Below are 13,143 nucleotides of genomic sequence, written 5' to 3' on the forward strand. Positions count from 1 at the left end.
GCGCGCTCCACGAACTTTTTTACATGTTTTGCGGCGCAGCGGAGTTCATTGGCCTTTCGCAACATCTTCGAAAGCTTCCGAGGAGCCGAGGATAAAACCTACACTCCACACTTACCACAAACACGCTAGTGCAAAGTTTGCGGCGTATCATTTCCACCAACGAATAATTGTTTTTTTTTTTGTTTTCTGTTCGGGATTTATGTGCATATATGTGTGTCTCCTTGTTTCGTTTGGTATAAACCACGTTGAAGTCTAGCGTGTGTTTTGCATTTGCTTCCTTCTTAGTCCAGTGTAAAATTTAGCTAGCAGTAAGAGTTCACTAGCTAGTAACTAACTCGCCCAACTTCCCTCTTTAATCATGAAGGGCATGCATTTTTTGCTCATCCACCACGGTTCGTATCACATTTTTCCTGCCGCCACGTAACATTATGAAAATGACTTAACAGAATGATGCTGATGCGAAAATTATTATGATTGTGATGTGGGGTTGGTAGTGGTGGTGGTCAACTACCAAAGGCCAGAGAAGGTACTTGTATGCGGGAATGATTGACCGAGAAGCTATAAACGTTTACTCCAATCTCAAGTGATTTTGCCTTCTTTCGAGGAATGCCAAAAATGTCATAACCTACCACACACTATTGTTGCAGAATCGCCTTGCGAACAATTCTTAAACGGGGTATCACCCATCGCTGCCGTGTCGCAAATGTCCTTTCAAAGAATTGGATAGTACGTTGGAAATGTTCGTCAAATCTGACGCCAGTGGTCAGAACACCGTAAGGAGATGACTTAAGTCGTTATGACTAAGTTATAAATGTCAGTGCATTCCACTTTACCTCAGCTCATTTGGCCCTTGGCGGTTTTTGGGTGCGTCATCAGGCTTGCTTTGAATTTTTTCAGGGTATTTATGGGACGACCACGGCCTAGTAATATTGCAGAAATGGCTAATGTTGAATCTGGATAGGCTTGTAACGTATTTCAATGCAGAAAACTGGTTTCTATGAATTCGAACTGTGCATGCGCTACTGATAAGGGCTTGGAGTCTGAGACTCCCCATACATACGTAAATGAGGTAGAAAATATCTAAGTTATCTTTTTTCCAAATAAATTTTCTGTTCGCTTTCAGTTCAAAGTACAAAAACTATAAACCCTCCGATAACATGCTTTGTGTTCTCGTAATTCCAGTTAATACCATCGCGAATTCCCCAGTGGAAAAGCCTTTATTTTGGTTTTCTACATCCATGCATATCGCAAAAAAATAGTCTCTGTCCCAATGGTCCCTACTCTCTAATCGAAATCTCCAACGGCTGCTACAAGAGGAGCCGGTCAGAGCGGGGATATGCAAATCTACTAAGAATGAAGCTGAACCTTCAGCTAGAAAGTTTTTTATTATTATTTTTATTATGAAGAGCCTATCTTTCCGCCTAAATGCAACTTTGGGAGTTCAGTGGACAGCCGAAAAGCAAGTGAGTTCCTCAAGAGGTGTAGAACTTTCCCGCTGAGTCTTTTGAATCATGAAAGAATGTGTTTCCTCGTAATGCCGGTTAATACCCTCCCAAAATTTCCCAGTGATAAAGCCTTTATATTGGTGAACACAAAAGACCGAAGGGCCACTCTCTGAGTAACTCAATTCAGTACTTTAAAACTTTTCTGAAAGTGTATACAGCAGATCTGATTGAACTTGAGATGTAAAAAGTAACAAAAAAAGCTGTATCTGTTCATTGCAGCAATGTTAAGAAAAGCCTTATTTCTGAACCTTTTCACTATTCGTTCTTTCAAACTAACGGTATACGTCCGTAATACTTTTTTGGGGCTGAAAGGAATTTTTTTGAGGAATGAGAAAAATTCCACAAATATTACTGTCTGGTCTTGTTTGTAACTTTCACTATTTCTTTTTGTAATCACCGCCTTATAAGCGCAACCGGAATTGTTCAAATTTCTGCTGGCACCGATACATAAAAGTGTTCTCAAACACGTTTTCAACATAGCAAAAAAAAATAACACAGTCGTTAGGCTACGCGGTTTCCGCCTGGTTGCATGGTTTCCGCGGTTTCCGCCCGGTTTCCGCCTGGTTCCGCGAGGTTTCCGCCTGCAGCGGAAACCTCGCCGCGTCGCTGTAAAGTTGCCAACCACTGTTCCTAGCTCGTTTTTAATCGACGCCACCTTGCTGCGGACTACTTACGTGTCATTGCGTTCACATTACTGCTATTACGGATTGTTACACCATTTCCGGTGAGCGGAAACGTCGTTCTCGCGTCGTTTTGTCCCATGCTCGCCGTCGGTAGGATCCATTTAATGCCGGCTCATTTCCAAGTATCTACCCATCGGCTATTAGAGCAAAGCTTTTTGCTATCTCACAGATGGCGGTGTCGTCATCAAACCTCATTACAAGAAATCCAACTTCACACATTGGTAAGGCACATGGTGATGATAACGACACAAGAAAAAAAAGCTTCCTGTGGCCGGAATCGAACCTGGGTCCTTCGCGTTATGAAACCGACGTATATCCGATTGCGCCATCCCAAAGCTGCTGACGGTGGGTGAAAGGAGGGTTCTCAGCTTTCTCGTGAGGGATTCGTTTGCTGTCGTCTGAGCTTGGACTTCGATTCGCGGGCAGTTTTACATTGATCGTGGACGATTTTACTTTGATTGGGGCAGTATTGACATCGGCAGTTTACATCTGGTTTTCGAATGCAAGAACGCTTCGTTTTTCAACCATCGTCATCGTTAAACGGAGGAGCTTGCGATTTTTATCTTGTCTGTGTAGGTTTGTGCTCTTTCTTAGTACACTCTCCTTATCATCTCCGCGACAAGACATGACGAATACACGTGTATCCGACTTGAGTGCGCCCCTTGCTGCCCCGCGCCCTTCCAGTGAGACCTCCCGTAGCTCGTGGAAAGTAGTGCGAACATATTGACAAATGCGATCGGGCGCTTTTTATGGTCAAGGATTCCCAGCCTGTTTGCAACTGTTGTTTTCTATGAATGCACCACAACACCGTTATGCAGTTTATTGGCGTAGCCGCAAATATTTCTCGGGTGGTGTTATACGCCACAAGTAAAAAAAATTAACAAGAGAGAGAGCCCGCCCTAAGCAATGTCTCAGTCATTTTTCTTTTCGTCTTTATAATTCTTATTTTCGTTTTTGCACATTACACATCTATCGATACGGGGTTTAAATAGCATCGGCGAAAAGAGGCGTACAGAAAGGGAAATGGGGCGATACGAAAATTTTAGGGGGGGGGGCGGGGGGAGGGTTCTGGCATGGAACTGACCCCCACCCCACCATAACTTCCCCTGATCACTGGACAGAGGCCCTGGGCCGCTCGGACGAAGACTCCCAGCGCCCACTGGTCACCCGAGCAAGCCGTGGTGGCGGCCCCTCAGGCCAGTGGTGTCACTAAAAGTTTTTATCTCTCTCTTTGTCTCCCCCCGGCTGCGCCCTTGGGTGCAGTCGCTGGCCAAGAAGCCAGCAAAGAGAATGCGAACGTTTGCCTTAGCGTAGCCCAGCCAAAAAGGTGCGGTAAGCCTAGCGACAGTGCATCGTGCTCTTAGCGCGGTTAAAGCGAGTAGGCGTGTAGGCTTGTGGGCGACACTTTCATAGCCAGGCTTCCAGGAAGGCACATAAAATATTGTTATAGTAGACTCCATGCTTTTTATACAGAAAGGAGATGTGATCCCGCATGCTTGCATACACACGTCCAAATAGCGCCTTTCCTTATATTGGCCCGCACTGGGCTTGTGCTTTCAATCGGTAAATTGCGATAAGGGCACGCGGGATAAATCCGGAGTTTGTGTTGTTTGAGCGAGAGTATGCTTCCACGTTTACCTTGTCTTATTCCACGTATACTCGGGAACAAAGATTGTGACGACGTGATTTCGACGTTAAAATTTTATATCTCCTCTATCTGAATACTTGATAATATTCGTAATCGAAGCATCACGCCCCAGAGCATCATCTCCATATGCGTATATGGCGATTAGCCACCAGGCAGCGAGAAACTAACTTCGATTGTTGAAATTATGCCCTGCAAACTTTTCACCCCGGGTGTATATATATATGCGTGTTTTCTTGTTTATGCTGGCATACAGCGAGCTGAAATCTAGCCTCAGTTTCGCTTTGTCTCTATAGCTTCGTTCTGTGTGACGTTTGATAGCAACATGAATTCCTTTACTATGGCCTGCTTACTTGCCAAATGGGTTTATCCGATAAATACTATTCGTGCAACCCGAAGGAAACTAAGTGTTACTTTCAGTGAGAAACAACCATAAGAAGGCGCTTATTAGGAAAGATTTACACAAAAACGCTAGGATCATGGAAAATGTTCCACTTGGAGACATTCGGCACCGGATCTTTCAATTTCTTCACGGGTGTTTCATTTACCTCAGGCTCTAAACTCAAAGTGCTATTTTAGGCAAGAAAAGAAACCCGGGGGCAAATCTTGACACAGCATTTTCGTTGGCTTGTTGCGGTGCATCTTATAAGTAAAAAAAAAACTGAGCGTAAAAGACAGGACTAGGACAAAAGGGACAGACAAAGGGGACGGACTGCGCCCGTCCTCTCCTCTTTGTCTTTGTCCTGTCTTGTACGAGGGGCTTTTCTACTTATAAGATGCCCGTCTTGGCGTTTCGTCATATCGACCCGTTCATTTCACATTTTGCAACCTTCGCCATCTGAGTGTGGCGGTTAGGCGAAAAGCGTTCTAGGCTAAGCGGAGCCTTCAAATGAGCCCACAAATTCCTGGTGAACGTTCACTGATTCTACGCCCCAATGCATTCTTTCTTTCCTAAAAGACACAAAGAAAGTGGGCACAACCTAGGGAAGAGCTTGACTTTTGCTATGAGCGTGAACGCTTCCGGTACGCTGTTGACACACGTAATTGCTCGCTGTGTCCTGCTAATTGACAGGCGAGCGCGAGGCACTTTGTGCATTGTGGAACCTCCGAAACGAATTGTTTCGGAGATTCCTTGCATGAAACAAACGGCTGCTAATGTTTCCGGCAGTTATAAAAACCCGCGAAATTTGTCCCTCAGTCCTCTCCCCGTCCCCCCGTCCCCTCGTCCCCTTTTTTTATGAATCGTAAATGGCCAATTTTTGTAACCTTACGAAATGCTCTAAAGCAGAGGTTCTCAAGCATGTTGGTCCCCGGGAACCCTGCTAAGCTTCATTGCGGAGCACGAGCTTCAGTCTTCTTGGTGGCGCCGCATAGCTTCTGTTAATCAGGAAATGATCGCGCGATCAGCGAATGCACGATCGCGCGCGCAACCCTGACGTTATCTAGCAGCGCGCCGCCGCCACAGAGCATGTTGCTGTAAAGCGTGTTTGAATCTCCCGAAGAAATGTCATATTAGCACCGGTCACTGCTCAGAGGGTGCGACGAATAAGTACACCCAGCGGCGCCCCGCGGAAGCTTGAGCAAACTTTGGGTCGGTGAGAGCCAGACGGCGGCCGCGCGTTCATATGTTCGACAACCCTTGGTTGTTTGTTTTTGCGATTCCCCAACTGTTTTTGAAAGGTATCTCGTGCCCAAAACTGTTCTGGCAAATAGTTTTCCCCATGTCTCAACTGCTTCTGTGTGGTTTCCGGACCATTGCGGTGCTGAACTACTAGTTTCGGCCTCGCGTGCGGAAGAAGGGACAGACATTGTACGTTGCCGGGCACGCGTACGCCGTGAAAGAAATTGACGGGACAGACATAGTTGCGAAGTGCCGTTTTGAGCAAGGGAAGCGTATCTACAGCGTTTCTCTCCAGATGAGTACCAATGTTTTCGTGTATCACGGCCTAATAAAGTGACTCCAGCGTATACAACGGGGCTCCACGGGAGGGGCGTGTTTGTGTTGTTTTCTCTGTTCACGCAACTACACTACAGTTACTTTTTCTCTGGCCCTTCTTCAGCTCGGTTGGTGTGTCACTGATTACCAGCGCATTCTAAACGTTATTAGCTGATGACAAAGTAATGAAAACCCAGTTCCACCCAGTGTGAAGTCTGCTGATACAGCTGGTCGAGCTGCGGGTTCTTTACGAAGATTACGTTTAGTTTCGGCTTCTTTCTTGTGAGTAATGTTAGGGTCGTCTTATTGGCTAATTGGGATACAGTTTGTTCAGACGTTCACAATTCTTCATAAAAGTATTTCTCCCTCCTCCTCCTCCTCTGGTTAAAAAAAACCAACCTCAACTTTCAAAGTATGCAGAACGCATTAAAGGAGTCACATAACGCGTGTGAATGCCACCTTGCCTTTGATAACTTGCCACGCTCTCGCTTGGAATGCGTGGCCGAACTCGGTACACTTTGGGGAACAAAGTAGGGCAGTAGGCGGGATGCGTCTTTACATTGGTTTTGGCACCACCCGCAAAGTGGTGTAAGCATATTCTTACGCCACTTTTTGGCGTCAATTCGGTGCCGTGAATGTCGCTAAAAAAAGCGTACTGCTTTTTTTAATAGTGGCGGAAACAGTAGTGACGGAAACCTTAAAGGGACACTGCAACACCCTTCGTACAGAGCAAGTAAACCTGCGCGACGTTCCGATTAGACTTCCAGGAACACCCGAGCCAAATATTACACGTGCACGTGAAGCGATAAGCGCGCAAATCGCCGTGAAAGTCGCGGAAAAATCAACCGCTCTTTCTTCAATTCTCCTCATTATGCACCCCTGGCATGGCCTCTGCGACGTCAATCGGGCCATGGCTGTCCTGGCTGTCCTATTGGCTGTCGCCGGTCAACTTCGCGTCGAACATCTGGCAGTTCCCGTGACGATCAGCCGTCGTCGGCGCTGTGTATGAAGCTCTTCTATGTCTGATCCTGTGCGCATGCGTTTGGTGTTTATTTTGTTTTGAGTGCGCGCGGATTTTGAGTGACGAACTAAATATTCCACTTTCAACGAGCCCACTCGACAACAAACGTTTATTGCTCCAACAACGCCCTACCAGCCTGAGCGCTTGCTTGCGAGCAGGCCACAATGCCTGCTTTTTTGTGGCACCAGACCGCGAATAGGCCGTCTACGTTGCGGGGAAAAGGACGAAACTCCCCGGCCTGTGACATATCGAAGGCCGCCGAACAGAACGCCGCGCGCTGCCCCCCTCTCCGGGAAAGAGCGCGCAGCTTTCGTCGCGTTGTCCGCGGTTGAGTCGAGAGGGAACATTTATGCGCGATTTTTCATCGCGCGTAGTTTCGGTGATAGCGAACGAATTTTCATAATTCTTGCGGGAGGAGATTGCTGGGACAATAGACTTTAGCCCAAAATACATTCCGAGTAGTCGATGGTAAGTGTTGCAGGATCCCTTTAACAACACCACAGATTGCACAAACAGTTGGGAACGTCTTAGTATAATTGCACAAAATATTTGGAGTTCCTCCCCGATCCTGCCTGTGGCAGTTCTTCCCATGTGCTAGTGCGATGAGTGTCGGTTCCTTGATTCAGGTGGGTGCCAACTGAACCACGGGGCGAGTATTTTAAGAGCATATTACCGGCAGCATGAGGCTGAGGCCGTGCCTGCTATCTTGCAAACTCTGAATAAGGGGATAACGGTTCTATGCAATTTAATACATCCTTGAGTAAGGGCTTCTGTGAGTTACGGTTTAATGCTTTCAGGAGGGTTCCATTCCCTTCTGTGGAGCCGTCGGACCTGCAGAATCGGCATAAACACCTTCACAGGCTCGATCCAGAGCGAAAGCTCTGGCTCATCCATGCTCCTCGACTTCGCAGAAATCAAGAGACATTGCGTCTTGGAGTAGCATTGACCCACACGTATCTCTACACAATCGGGTGGGAGGGCGTGCGGTTGCTCTGAGACTATCGAACTTTTTTTGCGCAGCGCTTGTCCAAAGTATTCTAGTGAGCGAAAGAGACTTGCGGCAGCATTACTACGCTTGGACACTCGCGCACTGTCCGAACAAAAGATTTTGGGCATGTGGGCTGACAACAAGAAATAAAGCCTAGCCATTAAAGCCCGGCTTACATTTCTTAGTGACTCCTCTCCGGATTCTCGGCTCTAGGTTGCGAAAAATTGAACAGACTGCGAAATAATGTCTCAGTGGGTTGTTGTTTTAATGGACGATAATCATGTGCTAAAGAGTGGACTGTAATCATTCTACGTGAGACGTTCATTGGTTTTACTGTTTGTACTGTTGTGCCAGAGCGCCCGGCCCAAATTCGTTGCACGAGGCGACGCGCCAACAGCGGGGCCGATTGACGCCTCGTCCAAACCGGACCAAACCGCCCGCGGCCGACGGGCCCAGACTTGCAGCGCTGCAGAGTCGCCTCTTCTTTTTCGCCGTGGTGGCTCAGCCGAATCATGCATCGGGTGAACGACCGGCCCCCGACATGCCGTTACATGCCTGGAGACGGCTTCGCTGAGACGGCGACGGCGTCGCCTTCCCTTTCCCTGTCGGGGCGGCTCGGCTGACGCAACCGCTTCGCCTCCATTCGTCGGATTTCAAACTTCGGCCAGCGAAAGTCCTGATTGGAGCGATTCAATCTTCTCAGGGCCGAAACGGACTCCCGGGGGTATAAAAACCCGCCCGGAGGCACTTATCGGCGGCACTTTTCAGAGGCACCGAGTGGCGAGTTGCTGTCGCCTTTGTGCGAGCCATGTAACGCCTTTTTTACCCTTGTACATACTGCATATAAATGTTGCTTCAATGAGAACTTCATCGCTCTGCTCTGCGCCGCGTCGATAGCAGACGGGGCAAGGCAGCGTCGCTACACCAGTGACTGCGCTTGGATGGCCAGTCGGAACAGTGATGACAAGCTGGGATGCCCAGTCCCAACAGTATTTGGTGATTCATTGTCATTTCCCGTACCTTAAATATTCATTCCCTTCTCTTTTTACCCCCCCCCCTACCCTTCCCCCATTGGAAGTAGCAGCCCCAAGATCCCTTTTCCAGGCCGACCTCTTCTGCTTTTCAATAAACATTTACTCTCTATCTCTCTTTCTCCCTCTCTCCGGGCTTTGAAATGAATGATGAATTAAAACACATTTATTAAGAACAACAGGTGCTGTTGTTAGGGCACTCGCGCGGTGTAGAGGATACCTAGTCAGGGTCTCTGCTTCCGGAATGCAGCGGGGGCCGTTTTCACCAGGTCAAGCTAGAACGTAGGGTCCGTGCTGCTCAACCGCGCTGCCATCTGTTGTATGAAGGGGTTGGCCTTGAAAGTACTCCAAATAAATAACAGCGGGACGGCAAGGCAGACATGCTAGGACTCTGTGCCAATAATGATGATAGTACCTCGGGAACTAAAGCTTTGATGGAAATTTTTTTTATCCTAATCAGTGCAAGTCTCTCAGGATATGTACACGTTCTCTCTGTGAAGTTTACATTTTTTCTTTTTCTGGGTAAGATGCTTTTCTCCTTCTCTTCACCGTTACTTTGTATTTAGATTCCAAGTATAAAATCTCTTTTTCAAATTTCGTTCCCGTGCGGACTGTGGTAGCAGCTTTTTTTTTCTCGCACCGGTGAAATAGCTACACCCTTACAAGCGACTCCCTGGCGGACGCTCGGAGCTTGTGCGGGAATCCAACGCTTGGGGCGTTCTCACGGTATATGTGCAGAAAATCGCGCATAACATTTGTTTTTCGTTTGCCTTAGCTTACACTTTCTTCGCTTACATTTCTTCGCTTACACTTCTAAACTACGTGCACGTATACCTTCACGCTATGCGTTTTTTTCGTTGTGCTACACGTTTTCCAATCCCATTAAATGTTTTAGTATTCGTACCGTTTTTTTTTTTCAGCGACCGCTTCTGATTTTACTCTTGCTTTCACACTAATATTTTCGTTTAATTGTTGGAATTTCCCGAAGTTCCCTTTCCCACTTTTCTCAATTTTCTTGGTTATATTTTTTGGTGACCTTTTTCCTTTTCAAACCTTCCTAAGTGGGTATGCGTCAACATTGAATCCCATTCCCACCGTCGTAAGAAAAGCAATGCTTCGCTTCGGGACACGGCCGGTGACCACAACGTCGCTTTCGGAGAATACCGAACAAATCTTCACGTCTTGGCTGCGTCGCTTCCAGCGTCCATCCTCTTCTGCAGGGAGCACTTCACTCAGTGGCTCACTGTGCACATCGGACAGCCGGTACCGGCCTCCAACGTCTGCCTTTACAAAACGTGGTAATATCACGGCAATTATTTCTGTTTACACGCTGTTTCGTTTTTGAAAAGGTAGTCTCTAGAGTGCCGTCCGACGATGTTCTAACTAGCTGCCTCGATGCCAGTGCCGCCGTGCAGGGTGGAGACACCCTTTGAACGGTCCCGGGCCGCCGCTATTGGGTCAAAGTGCTCAAGGCGTTGTTCCTTTCGTTTCCCACAAGACCCAGCAACGCGAAACAGTAAAGATGATTCAAACTTCGCGAGTGAATAGCGTTGAGCGCGTTTTTCATAAAATGACTTGCTTCGGCGGCGAGCGAGTGACCCAAAATGGCGGCGCCAGCGTATACGTGTCTCCACCTTGTACGGCGGACACGTGAATGAATTCTAGCACATTACTGCAGCCATGGCTAGAATTCCGTCGTACGATGTTCGAACTGTTGAGACTAGGCTGGCAAAGTGCCGAGCACCTGCCATTTGGGTGTATATGTTCCGTCTTAGCTTCCTAATAGCAAGGGCGATTGCTTGAATCCGGCTCTCGCCTGCTTTTCGAGAAATGTTTGGTTTCACTTATACTTTTTATGGCTTTGGTTACTTTTGCAGTCATGGAATGATTTCTTCTGTTCGCTAAGTTAGATTATGTTAGGTTACGTTACGTTGGAGAGATCAAAGTAGTGGCATACAGGGAATTTTTTAAACGCGCGTGGACAGCAAGTTAGTGGTGGGCTCATAGTACCGTTCAACGGCACTCTCGACACAGCCTTTCAAAAACAGGAGCGTTGCTCCGTAGAAAAGTATTTGCATTTTGATTCAAACACGCGTATTTCAAACTTGAGATTTTCAACTCCAAAATCAGTCATGTTAGACGTCATTTTCGTGTAATTGGAAGAAATACCTTGGGCTTGTAACCCGACCAGGTGCAAGAGGTTTAAAAACACAAAACAGCAGTGATAGGTTCTGTGGGATTCTACATTTCACACATTAGTTACTCCCCACCCCGCAGCCACCGCGCTCAGCAAACATGCCTTGCGAGCGCCGGCTGCGGCGGGGTCCGTTGTTTGTGGAGACAAAGGCAGGAGGCGACAAGGGCAAAAGACCAATGGCAGCATTTATTGCAACGTACAAAACAAACATACTGCATAGCGACTAATCGTCGGCCATAACGGTAAAATAGAGAGCGAGGCATTAAACATCGCCAGAGATCGATATGGTTCGACTCACCGATGGCATACCGGAGCAACGGGGCGCCGCGCGTGCGAGCGAGGGTGAAGCCTCCGAGCTCTCGCCCGGAAGCGTCCCTTTGTGGCACGTTCCCCAGGTCCGAAACAGCATGCCGAAACGTCCGCGGGCTACCGCCTCCCCAAGACAAGAGAGCATCCTTTCGTCATGCTACATCCTCCCAGACCTTGCCGAACAGTGGCGCTGGTGCATAGGAAGAACTGGTTCTCGGGTAAGGCAGACGGGAAAAGGGTCCACTCCACCCCGGCCACAACAAACCCTACGGTTGCTCGCCCGCTCCCATCGCGCGAGCGCGGTGCGCTGTGCAAGCCGTGGAAAGCTAGCCGGAAAGAGAGGGAGGGGGGTTCGCGTGAAAGTCGCGATCCCCACAGTTCCTACAGAAGTTCCTCAATCGCGGGATTTATTTTGAAGTGTAGGCCCTAAAACTACATTTTACTCTCCCACATGGCACCGCTGTTTTCACAGACTTCAGAAGATAACAAAAGCATAATTGAAGACGCAAAGCGGCAACAATCTGATGTAATTCTTGCGTTGCTGTTAAATGCACCTACGGGCTGAAGCAGGGCGCGTAATGTGAAGTATCCAGAATCCCAATGAAACTATATTGGACACACTCCTGCAGTTCTTGTATAGCTGAGAGAACCTTGAGTCAGCTGTTGGGTATAAACGGTCGCAAAGAGATAAGACCACCAGAAAAAACAATTCCCCCGCACCTCCCCGAAGGGGATCGTGAGGAAACGCGAATGCATTTGGGTGCACCCGATGAGTTGCGATTAATTAATGAAGAGAGACGAGAGTGTGCATGTAACCATTATTTATTCATTCGTCAGCACCTGTTTGTGTTATCGTTGTACCTGACGGCCACAATCACCGCCTTGTGGTCGCTGAAGTGCACGGTCAAAGTGTCGTTGAGAAGCATACGCGCGGCACAGTTTCGCGTAAAGACCAGATCAATGCAACTCCCGTGAATGGTAGTGGGGCACGTGTTGTCGGAGCCGGCAGAGAGACAATGCGTAGAGGGCTTGGTCTGCATGTACTCCGTCGTTGGCGTTTCGCAGCGGCTTCCCGAGCACGGAGTTCCGCATCGGCAGCTCGCTTCAAGCGCTTGGGAGCGCCCGAGCTCTCTCTCCGCCCGAGCGAGCTCCGCGAAGCAAGCGCCCTCACCCGACCGGGCACACTCCTCCTCCCCTTACCCCCCGCTGCTCCGCGATGCGAGCGCCCTCACCCGACCGGGCACACTCCTCCTCTCCCTTACCCTCCGCTGCTCCGCGATGCGAGCGCCCTAATCCGACCGGGCACACTCCTCCTCTCCCTTACCCTCCGCTGCTCCGCGATGCGAGCGCCCTCACCCGACCGGGCACACTCCTCCTCTCCCTTACCCTCCGCTGCTCCGCGATGCGAGCGCCCTCACACGCCCGCGCGCGCTCCTCCTTCTCCCTTACCCTCCGCCGCTCACCACCTGCTCCGGTTGCTAGGCGCGCCGCAGCTGTTGCTAGGGGCGAGGAGGAGCGGGCGCGGAGAGATAACACCTGTTGCGGACGCCGTCCAAGGGACGCAAGACAACCCCCGACTAAGAAATGCATTCGCATTTAAAAGCATTTCCAGAGTGCTTGCAGTAGCGCACTGTCTTTGTAGCAGCTCGACTACATTCGACTAAACCATCCTCACTCATCGGCATTGGCATCCTTTCGAGGTGGTCGAGCTGGCGAAAAAACGAGGCGAAAAACAAAAAAAATGTGGTTGATTCCTCTTCTGTAGGAACCGGTAAAACACGAAAGTGAAATGAGCCTTCACAGGAGCAGTTGAATGTTCATTGTACAT

The sequence above is a fragment of the Haemaphysalis longicornis genome, unplaced genomic scaffold (assembly GCF_048455015.1).
Source record: "Haemaphysalis longicornis isolate Haplotype H1 unplaced genomic scaffold, Haemaphysalis longicornis Haplotype H1 scaffold_2, whole genome shotgun sequence".
Lineage (NCBI taxonomy): Eukaryota > Metazoa > Arthropoda > Arachnida > Ixodida > Ixodidae > Haemaphysalis > Haemaphysalis longicornis.